Source organism: Miniopterus natalensis, chromosome 6 (genome assembly GCF_054644295.1).
Source record: "Miniopterus natalensis isolate mMinNat1 chromosome 6, mMinNat1.hap1, whole genome shotgun sequence".
NCBI classification, from domain to species: domain Eukaryota; kingdom Metazoa; phylum Chordata; class Mammalia; order Chiroptera; family Miniopteridae; genus Miniopterus; species Miniopterus natalensis.
The window spans coordinates 46,187,152-46,204,833 of record NC_142086.1 but is presented as its reverse complement, the minus strand read 5'-3'; the positions used below and the strand labels follow the sequence as shown (position 1 = coordinate 46,204,833).

At 45.9% G+C, this 17,682-nt stretch overlaps 1 protein-coding gene across 1 annotated transcript in view; it reads left to right on the top strand.

Moving 5' to 3' along the window:
* HEG1 (heart development protein with EGF like domains 1) overlaps nucleotides 1-17,682 on the top strand; it is a 77,842-nt gene that overhangs the window by 8,113 nt on the left and 52,047 nt on the right. The gene's annotated exons all lie outside the window — the stretch shown is intronic.

Here is a 17,682-nt window from a genome sequence, read left to right as displayed (position 1 = left end):
TTTGTACCTGTTTATTGGCCTAGTATCAATTCTTGGATGTGGAAAATTTTAAGATGCTGGCAGGACTACCCAGTGGTCCCTTAGAATTGTTCCAAATTATACTCCCAGCAGCACTGTATGAATTTATAGATCTTACCGTGCCCTGTTTGTCACCGGGCATTTTGATTAAAACTGAGCACCTGTCTCCTGCCTTTCTTTTTCATCCAGGTATCTTCTGCTAGTGGTTTGTGTGTGCGGGGGAGGGGGGCAATCACAGCATTGCTCTGCTAACCCCATCTCCTGAAGCTCCTTGGGCTCCACCTCCTCCTCTGGTCCGAGGCAGGTTGAAGAGATGTTTGCATGGGTGCCTGACTGCAGGGTGTGAGGTGAATAGGAGGCTTGGTGGACGCTGCTGATGGAAGTGGGTTCCTCTGGAGAATCTGGCAAGCTCTTCTCCATAGATGTGTCGAGGTGGCTGCATCTGGGCAGGGAGGCAGCCTAGCAAAGTGCTTTGGCAGAGTGGCCAGGCAGAAGGCAAACAGTGTTTCAGAAGGAACTGGAATGCAAAATTTGGGATGGGGCAAGAGAATGCCACAGGGACCTGCATCATTCTAAATTAGACCCGTTTCCTTGGCAGTAATTGATCCTTTAAATTGTGGAGTAATGGGGAAAATTAGATTTTTGTTTTGGGTCTAGAAGAACATTTTGAGAATTCTTGACTCAGGATTAAAAGGGACCTTAAAAGGTCCCTTTTAATTCATTAAATGATGGAAAAGCATATTTCCAAAATGAGGAAAGAGAAGGCTCTCCATTTCGTTCCAGAGCTCCCACTCTTTGGCCTCATCTTCCCTGGTTGATTTCCAGCCAGAGTCAGTAAATTTCACTTTGTGCTCAGAAACTTTTGGCCTCTTTGTTCAGGGCACAATGCAAAACTTGAGGTCACCTTAGATTGGGAGATTATTTGATAAATCAGTACGCTTCCAACCAGCTTGAAGACTTAGGTAGTCTTGGAGAGGTGCCGGAAACCAGTGAAGCAATTTCACAGCTGTCGTCGTGACAGAGCTGCAATTGGGGGTGGAAATGGCACTCCAGTGACTTGGCCTGGCTGGAGGTGAAAGCTGGTCCAAAAGGGCAAGTTTTGGCTTGGCCACTTTGCCAAAGTGTGACTTAGAGCAAATCATGTCCATTTCTGGGCCTCCGTTTCTTCATTATGAAGAGGAGGGATGGTCCTCCCCATGCTAAGAGCTCCATTCCTGAGAGGGTCCATCTTTATCCTGTGAACCTCCCGACTTCCCTGATGCTGGCATGATGTGTGAGGAGACACACCTTGCTTCTGAGCTCAGGGTCTGGGAGCTACGAGAGCCTGTGTGCGGGATGAGGTAAAGGGCCTTACGTAGGATCTGCTGGTACACCTGCGAGCTGGCTAGACCTTCAGCTCCTTGGGAGGAGGCACCAGATCCTATTCATCTTTGTTCCCTAGTCCCTAGCACAGGCTTCGGTCCAGGGAGCACCTGTCCAACCTGTGACCTCAGCTGCCCAGGTGGTACTGCAGCGTCGCCCGCACCACCACGTGGCCTAGGACTCCTGTCATCAGGAGCTGGCGAGACCACCTGCCAAGGCTACAGAAGCTGTTAAAAATTGACACTTTTTTTTTTCTTTAATATTTTGGTTCTGGGGTACTTGTGCTTCATAGAACCATTTGGGTTCCCTGTCATGTAAGAGTATTTGAGGAAAGCTCGCAGGTGAGGTGGTGTGGCTGGCAGGCTCTGTGTTCCCGGTTGCTGGGGCTTGAGGGGAGGCTCTGACCTTACTGGAGACCCTGAATAACAGGGGCTTCTACCTTCCTGTGCTAGAAAGGAGTTGGGCTGCTGAAGGCAAGGAGATGGATCTGATAAGTGTGACAAGTTTCTACTTAGAGTCTTTGCTAAGTTGGAAAATGAAGACCAAAGAGGAAGATGAGTGATGAGAAGAGGCCAGAGGCCAAGGTCAAGCTCTCCAGTTGGTCCTGCACCATCCTGGGCCATCTGAACTGAAGCAGTCACATTGGAGGAAGGAATAACGAGAATGCAGGGGAAGATGCCTGGTTGTAATCTGGTGGGATGTTGTTCTTTGCACAAGTCGTGACTAGTGATTATCCTACATTAGGCCAGTATTGAAAACCGCTCCTATTTCCTTATCTGTATCGCAGGAGGAGACCGAAACAGCTTCAACTTGGGGACGAGTTTCACTCCTGTAGACTCAGGTGAGGCTATGTGGTGAGACTTCAGGGATCACCTTTTTGCCCGGGTGTGGATAAGAGCCCTGCTGGCTTTGCAGTCACAGACCTGGCGTGGGGGCCAGACTGCTCAGTTCAAATCCCAGCAGTGCCACTTACCAGTTATGGGACTTGGTAGGTTATCCGGCCTCTCTGTGCCACCAGTTTCTCATCTGTCAGATGGGCTATCAGTAGGCCCTACTCAGGCAATGTAAGTGTCATGTACGCCTGTCAAGCAGATTGCTCAGTGCCTGGGTAGGAGAGCTCTGCAAACATTGGCAATGATGATGCTACTGAAACCGATGCCCATTTATCCGAACCACTGCATTGATGACAGCACCCACTCCATTTCCAGGCTTCTTGAACAGGGGTCAAGTTCTGAATGTAAAAGGTTCAAGTCCACCTTCCAAGGACCTCTGGTCCTTCCTCACCCTGGAACCCTGCCAACCTCACCCCTCGGTATCCCTAGAACTTCCTCTTCGTCCTTAGCTTCAGGTGCAGAGAGGAAAGAGCAAGATTTGAAGTTAGAACAAGTGCCACACCTGTAATCATCTGAGGAGACCAGCTTAACACACATGAAGCACTTAGCATTCAATAAAAACAGTATGGGACAGGTTTGCTACAAAATAATAAGCTTTAAAAATCAATATACTGGGACCTTTGTGGCCAGTGAGTGTTCCCCTTCTGCTCAGAACCTTTGCAGGCTATTGGCACAAGCCTAAAAAGCATTTGAAGAAGGTGGAAGCTACCTTCAGAGCCAGGGAGTGGCCCACAAGCAACTCACTAGTGTTTCTTTGCAGTGAAACCTCTTTCTGGATCCCAAATGGGGTCACCAATCTCCACCTCCTGCATCAGTCACTGGGTTGGGCTTTGAATTTTTGTCTATCTCTAAAATAATCCACATCCATTATCAAGGGATGAAAATTCAGGAAACTCAAGAGAATAGTCTGCAGGCTCCATTGAATATTAGAGAATTCTGGAAACCAGCTTGAGCTATCAGCATTATTGGAATAAATATGTTTTAATGGGACCTCTTTGAAGAGGATCATACCCGTTGGATAGGTGAATTCCTGTGGTTGGTTAGGAGTTATTTATAGTACAGTCACGCCTCGGTGGTGATGGAGGGCTGCTGTCTGTAGCTGCTGGAAGAGTTAGGGAAGGGAGGTGCCAGTGGTGGCTCAAGAGCTCTGTTAAGGTCAGAGGACTTTTGGTCTTAACCCCTTCACTTTCTAGCTCAGTGGCATTTGGGCAGCTACCTAACGCCTCTGGGTCTTAACTTTCCTCGTGTTAAAAATGGGGATCATAATATCTGTTTTGCTTCCTTAACAAGGCTTTTGAAGCACAGCAAATATAATTATGACTGCGAAAGCACTTTTAACCTTTATCTGATGAAAGGGCACTTTAGTTCCCCGTAAGGAGTGGGTCCCGCTGGCCGAATTTAAATGCTGACGGAATTTAAGTGCCGTCTTTTAAAGGTTAAATACTCAGAAACCTAAGCATATACGTTCTTTTTTACAGGCAAAAGGAAAGAAACCATTATTTGTACAGTTGATCCTGGAAAATATATGGAGTTTGTATGATGCTGTCTTTTAAATGCCGTCTTTTAAAAGTTAAATGTGGACATAGCAAGCAATTTGAGTTATAATACAATGAACCTTGGGCAGGGCATTTCATCTCTGAGCCTGTGTCCATATCTGTAAAATGGGGATGATCATTCTAGTTCTGTCCACTTCACAGTGTTTTGTTGGGGTAAAACGAATTAATCCACACGGACAAGCTTAGTAACATGCTGTGTGCGTGTTCGTCATTAACACTCCCTAAAACACACGGGCATGACCATGCTTCACGAAGAAAGTAGATGCGGGAGGGTGAGTAGAAAGTTGGAGAGGAGGCGGAGAGAGGGAGACCATCCTAGGCAATCTCAGTGGCCTTTTTCAGTCCTTCATCTCTGTCCTCTCAGCTACCTCTGGTCGCCGTGAACTCTTTCCCATCTCCTCTCCCTCCCACCAACTGGGATGTTCTTCACAGTCCTGCCGTTGGCCTTCCACGTCCAGCTCAGTTCAGTGAACATTTATTGAGCCCCTCCAATGAGTCACTCTTTCATAAGGACTTGGAAATGTGATCAAATAAGTCATAATTGTGTAACAAGGTAAAGCAATAGCCGAGAGAGAGAGGTCTCTCTGGGAAAGACTTATTGGAAGTGGTGGCCTCGGAGCCGGTTGTGAGAAATGAGTCAGATTTTGCCAGAAGGCCAAGGGGGAGGCTAGCTGGGTATTCCAGGTGGGGAGGGCAGCAGGGGTGAAGGGGTGGAGAGGAGACTGCGCATGGCCTCACCTGTTTTCCCTGATGGGGTGGTTCTCAGAACTTGCTTCTCTTCAGAAGTCCAGTTCTCCACCTTCAGCGGCCTGCCAGACCTCCACACAACAGATGATGGCTTTAAATGCAGACATGTCACCCCTTCCTCCTCCATAGCCCAGCTTCCCTTTGGTTATTCACGGTCCCATCCATCTCTCTGTCGCACATTCAAAACCCCAGCCGTCCTTGCCTTGCCTTTTCTTACTCATGTGTGATCACCATCGACTCCCTCCTCTCTTCCGTCCCCCTTCTGAATCCTGTGCGCAGGTAACCGCCGTGGACGGGAGCGGCGCAGGCTGTGGGGAGGTGATGCTCGCTGCGCGTCGGGGGCCTGCGCGTGGGCCAGGCGGCCTGCGGGAGGGTCAGTCGCCTCTGTGCTCCCTGGCTCTCCTTGTCTGAAGATGCTGCTGTTTTTGTAGCTGTTGGCCTTTGTTTTGCTCTTTTCTTTCTCATCCTTTACTCTTTCTCTATTTCTGTATTTTTTAAAATTGGACTTCCTTTGGAATCAAATAGACCTGGGCTGGGGTCCTGTTCTACTCTGTGCCGCGCAGCTTTGGGCAACTTCCTTCCTCTCACTATACCTCAGAAACGCGGAGACGACAATGACACCTACCTCTTAGAGCTGTTGCAAGGATTAAGGGACGATCCCTGTGAACAGCTTAGCATGGTGCCTGCAGGGAGCAAATGCCACCCACGCTTGGGCTGGTGTAGTGATAATAATAGTTACCCTATGTGGTGGCGTCTGCTTTTTAAAATTCTCCCTAGCTTTATTTCTCCCTCCCTCTGCAAGTTTCTCCCTTTTGTTTCATTTCTCTTTTCACCTCCTTCCTTTTTCCTCCCTCTGTTTTATCTCTTTTTCTTAACTGGCTATGCTGTACAACTGATTTTTAAAGTATTGGTTATATTTGAATTGAGTGTCAGGTTTCCCAATCTTAATTGTAAAAGTCTACTAGTAAACTAATTTATCCCTTTAAATAGCTCTTATCCAAGCCCGGAGGGTCCTGGGGGCCCTCGGTGAGCACCCTGGCCGGTGAGGGGCAGTGACAACAGTGACCACGCTCCCCCCCCAGTGCAGGCCTCAGGCCCTTTGTGCTGCGACGCCATTCCACTGCATATGTTTTCGGACGCTGTAAACTTTCCAGACAAATGATGTTTCTATAATTTCCTTAGCGTCCTGGGCCGCTTCACACGGGTCTGTAGATTAAATTAACCGCTGAACTTATAAAAACTCGGCCGCCAGGGCCGAGGGGGTGTTTAAAGCCCAGGGCCACATCTCATTAAATCCGCCCTCGCCGCCCCGGTAGCAGGCCCCTCTTCCTGCCCTTCCTCCCCCCTTCCTCCTCGGAACCAGGATGTTTTTCCTTGCCTTTTTATTGTTTCGCTAACCTGGCAGGCCTCCTTAGGTGGAGCCCTGCCACCAGGCTTCCTCTCTGGGTGTGATCGAATGTTCGGGTGACAGCGGGAGACAGGGCTCCCCGCTCCGCGTCCTGGCTGCCCCACCTTCACCTCCAGGCGCCACAGGGAGCTGCCCTTGGCTTGAGGCTCCTCTTCAGCCCCTCTGCTGGGTGTTTCCTTTTCAGAGGCTGAGGGGGCAACGAAAAGGGAGGCAAAGGGTAGACACATCTTAGAAACCAGGTAGGCATCCCGGCACCGTTTTGTTTACTTAGCTAATTGAACGGGAATCTTCTGACTTTGGACCCTAGGGCTTTGTCTCAAGTTTTTTTTCTTCTTCTTTTTTTAAACCCGTAGAATCATTTCTAAAGCTTGAGGTCACTTCAAGGTCTTCATCTTTCATTCCTGCCAGGGAACACAGCCTCCCTCATCGCCCCCAGGCCACCGCAGGGGCCATTCCATTTCTGAGAGCCTGACCCCCGACTCGGGTCAGCAGATCCCTGGGTCAGAGGCCAGGCCTGCTGGTCTGCCTTTCTCCCCGGAGGATGGTCAGCTGGACAAAAGCTGGCCGTCTCACAGGGAGGGAGGGTAACGTGTCTTGTAAACTTTATGCTTTTCATATCTAGAGGCTGTTCCAGGGGAATTTTTTTTTTTTTTTAAATCAGCTCATCGGATCTCAAGTCCAAACACTTCTCAATGTGTATGGTTTTTCTTAGGGCCTCTCCTTTCAGGGCAAGAACAAGGAAGGAAACGAAACTCCCCATGAGCCCTGGACAGTTCAGATCAAGGGCTGAGTCTTTTGTTCACACAAACTCATTTGGCTCCTAAACGCCCTCCACCCAGAATCATGACATCCGGCAGCAGCGTTTCCAAACACAGTCCAGAGCAGCCAGCTGAGTAGGAGGCTGCCTCTCTGGTGAGGTCGCAGCCACCTGCCCTCACACCCCCAGGGTTCCTGTGTGCCCCAAAATATCCCACCCCTGGCCATCCGGCCTGAAATCCCCCTCATTGAGAGGATTCCTGGGATGAACGCATGATCTGGAGGAAAGGGCCGAAGCCTGGAGGGGCAGGTGGGATTCTGGTCTCAGCCCTCCACCTTCCAAACTCTCAGGGCATCCTCTGTGGTGCTAGACCACTCCTCACACCCCAGTTGCTTTGGGGGGTGTCTTTATTGACACGGGTCAGCTCTCTTGGAAGCGGTAAGCTCCTTGAGTCTCTACTTTGTCTTGTGTGGGATTGATACTCAGTAAATATACATATATAAAACAATATACAAAATATAAAATTGACCATTTTAGCCATTTTTAGTATTTTTTTTTAAATATCTTTATTGATTTCAGAGAGAGGAAAGGAGAGGGAGAGAGAGAGGTAGAAATATCAATGATGAGAGAGTCATTGATCGAGCCTGCAGCCCGGGCATGTGCCCTGACAGGGAATCGAACCCCGATCGCCTGGATCCCAGGTCGATGCTCAACCGCTGAGCCGTGCCTGGCTGGGCCATTGTAGCCATTTTTAAGTGTACAAGTCACTGGCATTGAGCACATTCACAGTGTTGTACAAATGGCACCACCATCCATTTCCAGAATTTTTCATCATCTCAAATAGAAACTTGTTAAATAATGATTCCCCATTCTTCCCTCCCCCAGCCCTTGCTAATCTCTATTCTACTTTCTGTCTCTATGATTTTGCCTAATCTAGGTACTCATACAAAGAGAATCATACGTTATTTGTCCTGGCTTATTTCACTTGCCATAATGTTTTCAAGGTTCCCCCATGTTGTAGCATATGTCAGAATTTCCTCCCTTTTTAAGGCTGAATAATATTCTATTGGATATAAATACATTTTGTTTATCCATCTATCCATTGGTGGGCACTTGGGTAGCTTTTACCCTTTGGCTATTGTGAATACTGCTTCAGTGAACATGGGTGTGCACGTATCTGTTTGGTTCTCTGCTTTCAATTCTTTTTTTTTTTTATCTTTATTGTTGAAAGTATCACAGGTGTCCCATTCCCCCCCCCAGTTGACCCCCTCCACCTCACTCCCACCCCCTCCCCATGCCTTCTCCCCGTCATTGTCTGTGTCCACAGGTTATGCATATAGCTTCTTTGGTTCATCTCTTCCCACCCTCCACCCCCCTTCCCTCTTTCCTCTGAAATATGATCATCTGTTACATATGAGCGTCAGTGTCTCTGGATCTATTTATTCATCAGATTCTTTTGTTCATTAGCTTCATGTTAAAGAAGACCCTTCAACATTTCCTGTAGTGCTGGTTTGGTGGTAATGAACTCCTTTAGCTCAATTCTTTTTTAAATTTTATTTTATTGATTTAAGAGTGAGAGAGGGAAAGAAACATCAATGTGAGAGAGAAACATCGATTGGTTGCCTCCTGTACGCTCCCCGACTGGGAGTTGAGCCCAAAACCTTTTGGTTTACAGAACGATGCTCCAACCAACTGAGCCACACCAACCAGGGCCCTGCTTTCAATTCTTCTGTGTATATACCTAGCAGGGGAATCTTACGGTAATTCTATGTTTAAATTTTTGAGGATCCATCAAATTGTTTTCCACAGTGGCTGCACCATTTTACATTCTACCAGCAGTGCAAGAAGTTTGCAATTTCGCCACGTCCTTGCCGACACTTGTTCTTTTCCTTATTTTATAATAGCCATCCTAAGGAATATGAAAATAAACTTGTTTTAAAATTCATAAATGCCACTCACTGGCTATATTGTGGATTTTGTACTGTTATTGCCCCTCTTGGAGTCCAGTCCTGTCATCTGAGGGTCAGACTAGTTGGTTGCTATAGTGCCTTATGGTGGAGTTCACCTTCGGAGAGGGGTGGGACACCCAAGACAACCCAGCCAGTTTCCCAGCTTGAGCCGGAATGAACGATCCAAAGCACTGTGGGTGCTGCTAGTGAAGCAGGCTGCACACCACACGTTAGTTAGGGAAGAGATGGCTGAGCTCAGTCCTCACTGGTTTTCATATGGGTGGTTAATTAGGAAAGACACTGAATGAAAGAGCTGGCTCTAGTCTCTACCCTGCCACTTCTTCTCTGGCTTATCCTGGGAAGGTGACCTTAGTACTGAGCCTCAGCCTTCTCTTCGGTGAAATGGGGTAAGAATTCCTATTCTGCCTGCCACCCAGAATGTCAGGATCTAACAGGTTAATGGAGGGCCCTGAAATTATCCCATGAACAGTGCTTTGCAGATTGAAAATAGGTGGGATTTCGTTACTCGATCTCTGAGAATAGGAGTGTAATTTAATTCTCCGTAAAGTTCCTGTGGACAATAACCAGCTCCTCTTGTGATTTACACCAACCCCCCCCCCCTCAGTACCCAAAGGGGAATTAAAAAGAGAGGGGGCTAACAGTCTATTTATTTAAAAAAGTCTTCTCCCCTCCCTATGTGAGCAATTGAATCTTAAGGAAATATTTAAAAATTACAAAGAAACCCACCATCATAAATACAAGATCCATGCTGGTACAAAGAACAGCTCTCGTAAGAGGTTCCCAAGTGGAGATCCGAGAGAGCTCTAAGCGGGAGGCCGGGATGGGAATTCTGCAGCTGGGGGTCAGTGTCTTACTGTTCCAGAGCCTCCCCCTCATGAGCCATATCTCCTAGCAGTCTTGCTTCATCTTCCATCTACCAAGGATCATTCTGGAAAGTCCTGGGACTTTTGTTGATGACTTTTCTTATAGGCCTGGTACCCATGGCCTCTCTCTGCTGCATCCCAGCACTTACCACCTTCCTGACCCCTGGTTTTAATTCTGTCCCATCCTTCCCTCGTCACCTGTGTCTTCTTCACTGGCTCTTCTCCACAGTCCAGATTCAAGTTTCCCCTTAATTCAGTCCGTGACCCTTCATATGCCATCTCCTTGTCCTTCCTTCTAATCCATAGTCCCCAGTGTTTAACTGCCTGTCAGACCTTTCCGCTTGGGAGTTCCAGCCTCACCCCAAACTTCACATTTCAAAAGTAGGCTTTTCTTGTCCCTCACACTTGTCCTTCATCCTGCCTTTGCTCTTTCTTCCTACCCTTATTTTCATTGTTCATAAGACTGCTCTCTGACACTGAGGCTAATTCAGAAGTCCTCTTGTGCAGTCTTGTAGCTAAGGCAGAGTCATAGAGTAAGCTGGGGTGGGCTAGAGTGACACCTGGGTACAGGTTGGTTCTCTCTGCTGCTGAGCATGTGGCCTTGAATAATCCCTTAATCATCTGCCCCTCAGTTTCCCCTTGATGCCCACTTGACCGGTGACATGCGCATTAAATCAGAAAACACTTAGTATGTGGTGGTGAAATCTGAATCTAAAGAGAGGGAAATGGGAAGAAAGGCCGGTGCTTCAACTTTGTGCCCCAGAAACCCAAGATCAAATCGTGGCTGGCAGCACTTGGCACATGGCCCGCTGAAGCTGCGTGGGGGCGCCCTGCCCTCCGGGAGGAAATTGCCTCTTTGGATGACACAGTGCACTCCCTGTCCACGCCCACTCCACTGCTCAGGAACAATGCAAGTTGAGAAACCCCCATTCATGGGATGGGTGGGTGACAAGGAGTTGACTCTGTAGCAGCTGCTAATTAGGAAATCCTATTCCTGGCCTATGCTAGTGTCCCTGATGATGTCGGTTCACAAACAGATGTTTTGGAACATTAAGACACTACAGAAGTGGAAGTTGTCATTGGGGGGGGGGGGCAGGCAAAGCAATAAAACTGTCTTGTTAATTTAATCTCCAGTTATGGTAACAAAGGAAAGTGATGGTGTGACACAGGGGGCTGAGTGCAGAGGGAAGGATGGTATTTCCGGCTCAGAAGATACCTGGGAAATTGGGACTTGTAACCTCCAATAGGAGGCTGGTTGGTGTGGCTTAGTTGCTACAGGCTCTGAGGGGAGTTTGAGCAATTGTCTCTGACCATCAGGGGAGAGGGATGGGTGAGGTGAGGAGCACCAGCTTCTGCTGAGCCTCAGGGTGCCCCACCTATCTTAGCATCTGCCCCTAAGTGTCTGGTGGGGCACAGCCTCTTCTCACTCCCCGTCTGGCCCCGGGCTCTGCAGCCTGAGGCATCCCTTTCCTTCCCACTTCTCCAGGGCCATTTCTCTTCTTCACCAAGGGGAAGAGCAGGTGTCCCCGAGACCTCTCCCTGCTTGTGGTAGGTCCCTGTTCAGTCCGGTCCACTTTGCTCTGACTTACCCTCCCACTCAGCATTTATACCTGTGCTGAATAGGGAGCCACACCACAAATTAAATTCCGCTGTACTAGCCCTAAGCAGCTCGGGGCTTCTGAAAGGATTTGGCCTTTGACTTCAGTAACTGTTTCAGCATTCGACCCATCATTCTCCCCGAGATATAGCGCGGAAGGGTGGAAAGCATTGGGATGTTCACAGTCACCTGAGACCTCGAGTGCCAGCGGGTGGGCTGGGTGCTGCTGGCTTCAGCCTGCCTGCTTTGTTAATCCCTCATCTCAGGAATAGTTCAGGGGCAGTATACAAGGTAGGGGGACATCCAGAGTTAAACTGGGGGCAGTGGGACACTGCTCTTTTGGAACTCCAGGCCAGTGACATCAGGGACTTATGCCAGAGGTGGTCACCGTGTGCCCCAAGTTCTTCCTGCACCTGCCAGGAGGGTGTCATGGTGCAGAGCTAGAGCCAGGCACAAGCTGCCCCAGCAGCCGCTTAGCCAGCCTCGGTATTTCATCAGGATGCACGCCTCACTTCCAGGAAGGCTGGGGGCCTGCATGGTACAGGGGCTTTCACCTCGTACCTGCTGCCCAGAGAAGGATTGGGAAGCTGGGCCATGACTGGTGGGCAGTGCCTGCCAAAACCATCCCCACATTTGTGTGTTAAAAATGGATAGACCTCAATCCATTGAATAGTTACAATGAATATAGCACTCACTATGTCCCATGTACCAGATACTACTGGGAGCTCTCACATGTGTGTACTGTTACAGTCCAGTAAGGTAGGTACTCTTACTGTCTCCATTTTACAGATGAAGAAGCCAAGGCCCAGAGAAATTATGTGTCTTGTCTAAGGTCATCGAGCATGTGAGAGGTAGAGCCAGAAGTCTCACCCAAACAGCCTGACTTTAACCACAGTCAGTGTGTTACCACTGCTGGTCTTACTAAGAAATGAATTTCTAGATGCAGGCATGGAGCAGGAAGCAGGCTTTTTTCCTTCTAGATGAGAGGACCTTTGCATAGGGAACACTGATTCACAAGGTACAGGTAAAGCAAGTGACTTTTTAGGTTGCCTCCTGTGTTCCTGGCGGAAGAAAGAGAAAGATCTCTAGATAAAGAGGGCCAAAAAAAATTCTCACCAGTTTAGGCAGGCGTGGCACCGTGACCGGGGGAAGAGGGTGGAGGTGGCAGCACACACCAGCAGGTCTCTGAGGCCAGCCCAGGGCCCGGCAGGGGCACACTAACCAGGGGTGTGTCTTACCTCTGCTCTGGAGAGATGGTCACTGACACCTCCCCTTGATCAGCCACCAGCTGAGACCACAGCTGGTGCTGAGAGAAGTTAATAATCTCGAGGCCAGGTGGCCCAGACATAAGTAAACTCCTCAGTCCTTCAGCTGAGCAGTCAGAGGCCGCTCACTTGCTTACGTTTCAGAAATGGCACTAAACCCCAAACCCATACGCTGTCTTACTAGCAAGTTGCATGAGCCAACTTTATACTTAAGTCTGAAGCCTTCACCTACCTTCCAGGCAGGTCTGAGGACCAAAGAAAGCCCATTACAAGGTGGCTTCTGGACCCGGAGATACCAAGACACCAACCTTTTTTGTTCCTTTTCTTGGGAGATGCATTTTTTTTTAACAGATTTTTTTTAACTGTATTTTTATTGATTTCAGAGAGAGGAAAGGAGAGGGAGAGGGGGAGGGGAGGGGGAGGGGGAGGGAGAGGGAGAGGGAGAGGGAGAGGGAGAGGGAGAGGGAGAGGGAGAGGGAGATAGAAACATCAGTGATGAGAGAGTCATTGATTGGCTGCCTCCTGCACTCCCCCTGCTGGGGATCGAGCCCACAAATGGGGTGTGTGCTTTGGGAATCAAACCGAGATCTCCTGGATGCTAGGTTGATGCTCAACCGCTGAGCCACACCAGCCAGGCTAACAGATGTATTTTAAATAACATGAGATTATATGATCCATACTATTTTGTAATTTATGTTTTCACTTAACAGTAGAGGGTGAGCATTAATAATATATTTTGGTCAGTTCTTTAAAATTTTATTTTCTCATAATTAAGTTAACCAACTCCCCATTGCAGAAATTTAGGTTCTTTCCAATTTTCATTTTTATAAACAATGCTGTGATAAACTTCCTTATGCCTGAAACTTTTTGTGCTTCTTTAATAATTTCCTTGGAATTAATTTCCAGAAATGGAATTTCTAATTCAAAATACAGGCCCATTTTAAAGCTTTTGCAATGGATTTGAAATTTCTCATAAGAAAGAATATGCCCATGACATTCTTACTAACATCGTATGCAAATGTCCGTTTTCTTGTTATTTTTTTCATTAAAAATTTTTTTTAATCAGATTACATTCAATGTTATTCTGTATTAGTTTCAGGTATACAACATAGTAGTTAGATAACCATATACTTTCTAAGGGGTCCCTCCTATATTTCAAGTACCTAGAGTAGCAAATGTTCATTTTCTATACCTGCAATGACATTAGATATTATAAATTTTTTAATCTTTGCCAATTTGATAGGAAAAGTAGATGTATAAAAATTTTAAAAGGTGTTTTCTAGTTTGTATTTTATTTCTTTCCAACAATACTTTCATATATTTATTCTCTACTTATTTCCTTTTGTGGATCACACAGTCATGTTCTATGAGATGTACACCTTAGGAATGTGAAAAAGTTCTTCATGTATTTAAGAATGCTAAACTTTTATCATGCACTGGAGACATTTACCCCAGTTTGTTGTTCAACTTTTAAAAACATTTAATATTCATTTTTATCAAACTTATACATAGTGTTAAGATCAAATATGTTTTATAAAGCTGTTATTGAAACCCTGGCCACTCGTACTATCATCATTTTCTGCTTCCCAGAATCAACCACTTTCAACCCTTTTAACTGATTATTTTAGTAATTATGTTCATATTTCTAAATAACAGGCTTCTATTGCTATTGATTGATTGGTTTGTTTTGGTTTTAGGCAATATTCATTGATTTCCATCAATGGAAATTTTGTATTATTTCAAGTTATGCCATTCAGAAGTGAGAGACTCAATCTCAATTCCTTAGGGTCAGATTGAGGAACTTTAAAATGCATTGTTGATACAATTTAGTTACCTCTCTCCTACAGTGCAATGCCGATAGTCCCCTCCCAATTTATGTGCTGTTGTTATCCAGGATATGCTCTGTCTTGTTTTATTAATCCCACAAGTGAGAAATTATTTTATAAACCCACTATTTCTTTAGATTTATGTCCACATTTACCGTTTTCTTTGCTCATTATTTCTTGCATCTCAAAGCTTTCATGTAGGATTGTTTTTCTTTTGCTTGGAATAAATTCTCCATAATTTCCCTGAGTGGATGTGGTTGATAAACTCAAATGTGACTGAAATGTTTCTATTTTGAGACATAATCTCAAGATGTTTTTCAAAGATAGTTTTGCAGAGTATTCAGTTCTAGATTTTTCTCTTTCAGCACATTGAAAATATTCACCCTCTGTCCTTTGGCTTCCATGGTTGCTGTTGGAAAGTCAGCAGTTAGACTGTCATCTTCTGTAGATGACTTGTCATTTTTTCCCTCTGGTAGTTTTTAAGACCTAGTTTTTTCTGTGATTTTCTGCAGTTTCACTATGATTAGGGTTTGTGTTTCTTTTTAATTCAGCTTCCCAGGACTTGTTGGGCTTCCTTACTCTGAGGATTCGTACTTTTTATTATTAGTTCTGTAAAATTTTCAGCCATTGCCCTCTTGAATATTGCAGTTCTCTTTGATCTCTCTTCTCCTAGAACTCCAGTTAGGTATATGTTGGACTTTCTTCCTTTTTGTTCCTTTTGTCTTCACCTCTTTTTCGTATTGTCTGTCTTTTTATACCATCTGGGTACGGGTATCCTTTTGCCACTTGTCTTGTAATTCTTATTTCTCTTTTCAGCCATATTTAATCTGCTGTTGAATTTCGTAATTTCAATTATTATATTTTTTCATTTCTAGAATTTCTATTTAGATTTTTAAAAAATGTTTTCGGCCATTATTTATAGTCTTTTTTCCCCCCTCTCATTGTCAGTTTCTTATTTATTTTCATGTTGTTTTATATACTTATATTTTTTGTCTGATAATTCCTGTATTTGAAGTCTTTGCTTGTCCACTTTGCTGACTTGTGTCCATGGATGCTTTTTTCCCTTGTATATTTTGTGATTTTCTTACTGTGACCTCTTATTCCTTAGAATTTATCAGTAAATGACAAAATTGGATTGTGGGTGTGTTCATCTAGAGAGCATTCACATTTGTGTGTGCCAAGTACCTGAAGACACTATATATCAGGACCACTATTCCCCCATTAACAGGATCTGCGTGTGTGTGTGTATGTGTTTGAGATGTAATTTAAATACCACAAAAATCACCCTTTCTAAGTATTCAGTTCAGTGGTTTTAGTATAGCCACATGGTTCAAGACCACTTTTTAAGCACATACGTGGCTTGAGTTGTAGCCAACATAGGTATTGTGCGTTTGTGCTGCATATGCACATGAGGGCCAGTTTTATGGTTACAAATTCTCGGCTGAGATTTATTTTTCTTTTACCTAAGATCAAGATGGAAGGGCCTTGCTGTTTTCCTTGCCGTTTCCTTCTGCAGGGCAGATTGGCCTCTATTTGCCTGACACCCAAGGTACAGCCCTGGCCCAGCTTTACCCTCTCAGACACCCTCCTTGAGAGTTTTGACTCCTGTCCCTTGCATCCCCATAACCGTCAGACAGAATTTCAAGGACGCACATTTCGAGCAGGTGCCTCAGGAGAGCTGCCAGCTTCAGAGTTAGCTCACCCTCCTGGATTCCAGCTCTTCCTTCATTTTTGGCCTCAGAAGATTTGATTCTTTACTTACTTGTGAACTCAGCAATACATTTAGAAATATTTTTAAACAATATTTTATTCAGCATTTTGTGTTTGATGGCAAGGTTATTCAAGATGCCTCAGGATCGTTGTCTATCTTTTAGTTTTGTTTTTAGTGTGCATTTTTTCCCTCTTCCAGGGGAGAGTGTGGTTCAGTGCTAGCCATGTCCTGTTCCATGTGGCCATTCTTTCCCTCTGGAGACTGCAGTGGCATTCCCTGACTTGACTGGGGTCTGCCACTTCCACTGGTCATCCCTAAAGAAGGGGGCGTTGCTCCTTCCTTGGAGGCCCAGCTCCATTAGTCTCACATTCGTCTTAGGGTATAATATAGCTAAATCCATTTCCTTATCTTTGTTCATGGCCTGCCAGTTTTGGGGCATGGGTTTTGAGTCCCTTCTGTCTCCCCTCACTCACTTTTTTCTGGCTCCTTTTGAGAATACTTTCTCTCATTGTACCAAGAGGGCAGAGAAAGCATCCTCAAACACTTTCACCTCCTCCTGGAAGGCCAGCTTGCCTTGGCAGCTCAGATAGGAAGGACAAAGGAAACATGTCATATGGGTCACTGCTCTTCACAACCTCGGAGTCTCAAGTTCAATTTAGGGACTTTGCATCTGCCCCCGGAAACATCCCTCCACATCCCATTTCTGGGTGAGTTTGTGCCTTGCCCCAGAGGAGCCCAGATGCCTGGACAACTTCCCTCCCCCTTCAGGAAGCTTCTGTTAATTATCACTTACAGGAAACAGAATAGGAAGCATGGAAACAGTAATCTCAAGGGATTGGGGGAGGAAATGATTCCCTTAGGAAAGTTTGTGACAATCTCTTATGGAAGTTTTCATAATCACCACCCTTCCAACCCCACTGCTTCTGGTAGGAGTGGTCTAGAGTGGGAAAATGTTGAGAACGGTTGATCTAGAATCGCACTGTCCAATACGGTTGCCACTAGCCACATGTGGCTATTGAGCTCTCACAGCACGGGGAGTAAAATGCTCACTGGGCTTTAAAGGTTTAATACAAAAAGATGCAAACTATCTCGGTAACTTTTATATCAATTAGATACTGCAAAGGAACTATTTTGGATATGTCAGATTAAATAAAATATTTATTAAAATTAATTCCGCCTGTCTCTTTTTACTTTTTAAAATGTGGTTGCTAGGAGATTTAAAGTTACATATGTGACTTGGGCATCCCACCCACCTGCCCTGCCTCTGAACTCTCTGCCTTGACAAATGACCTAATACTACAAGATGATTTTCTCTGAGCCCAATTTTACCCTCAACTTACTTCACCATCATAGCATGTTTAACCATTGCCCTCTTTGCGATCATCTTGGGCAATGTGGAAGTAAATGATCACTTAAACATTTTTCTGACTAATATAAATGCATTCCTAATTTATGAACACCAAGTAACAGTGCACACTAATAAGCAGATTTCCTCAGCGCCTCTGAACTGGAAGTAAGAGAGATCAGCAGAGTTTGCTTGAACACTCCTCTTCAGCACTTTATCTTCCAGCTGAGCACAGCTGGGAGCTGAGGGCTTGGGCTTCCAGCCTGCTGCCAGGTGACTTGGGCAAGGAACGTGACCTCCGTGGCCTCCTTTGCATTCCGTGCAAAGTGGGGACAATGAGAGCAGCTACCTCCAACAAGTGCAA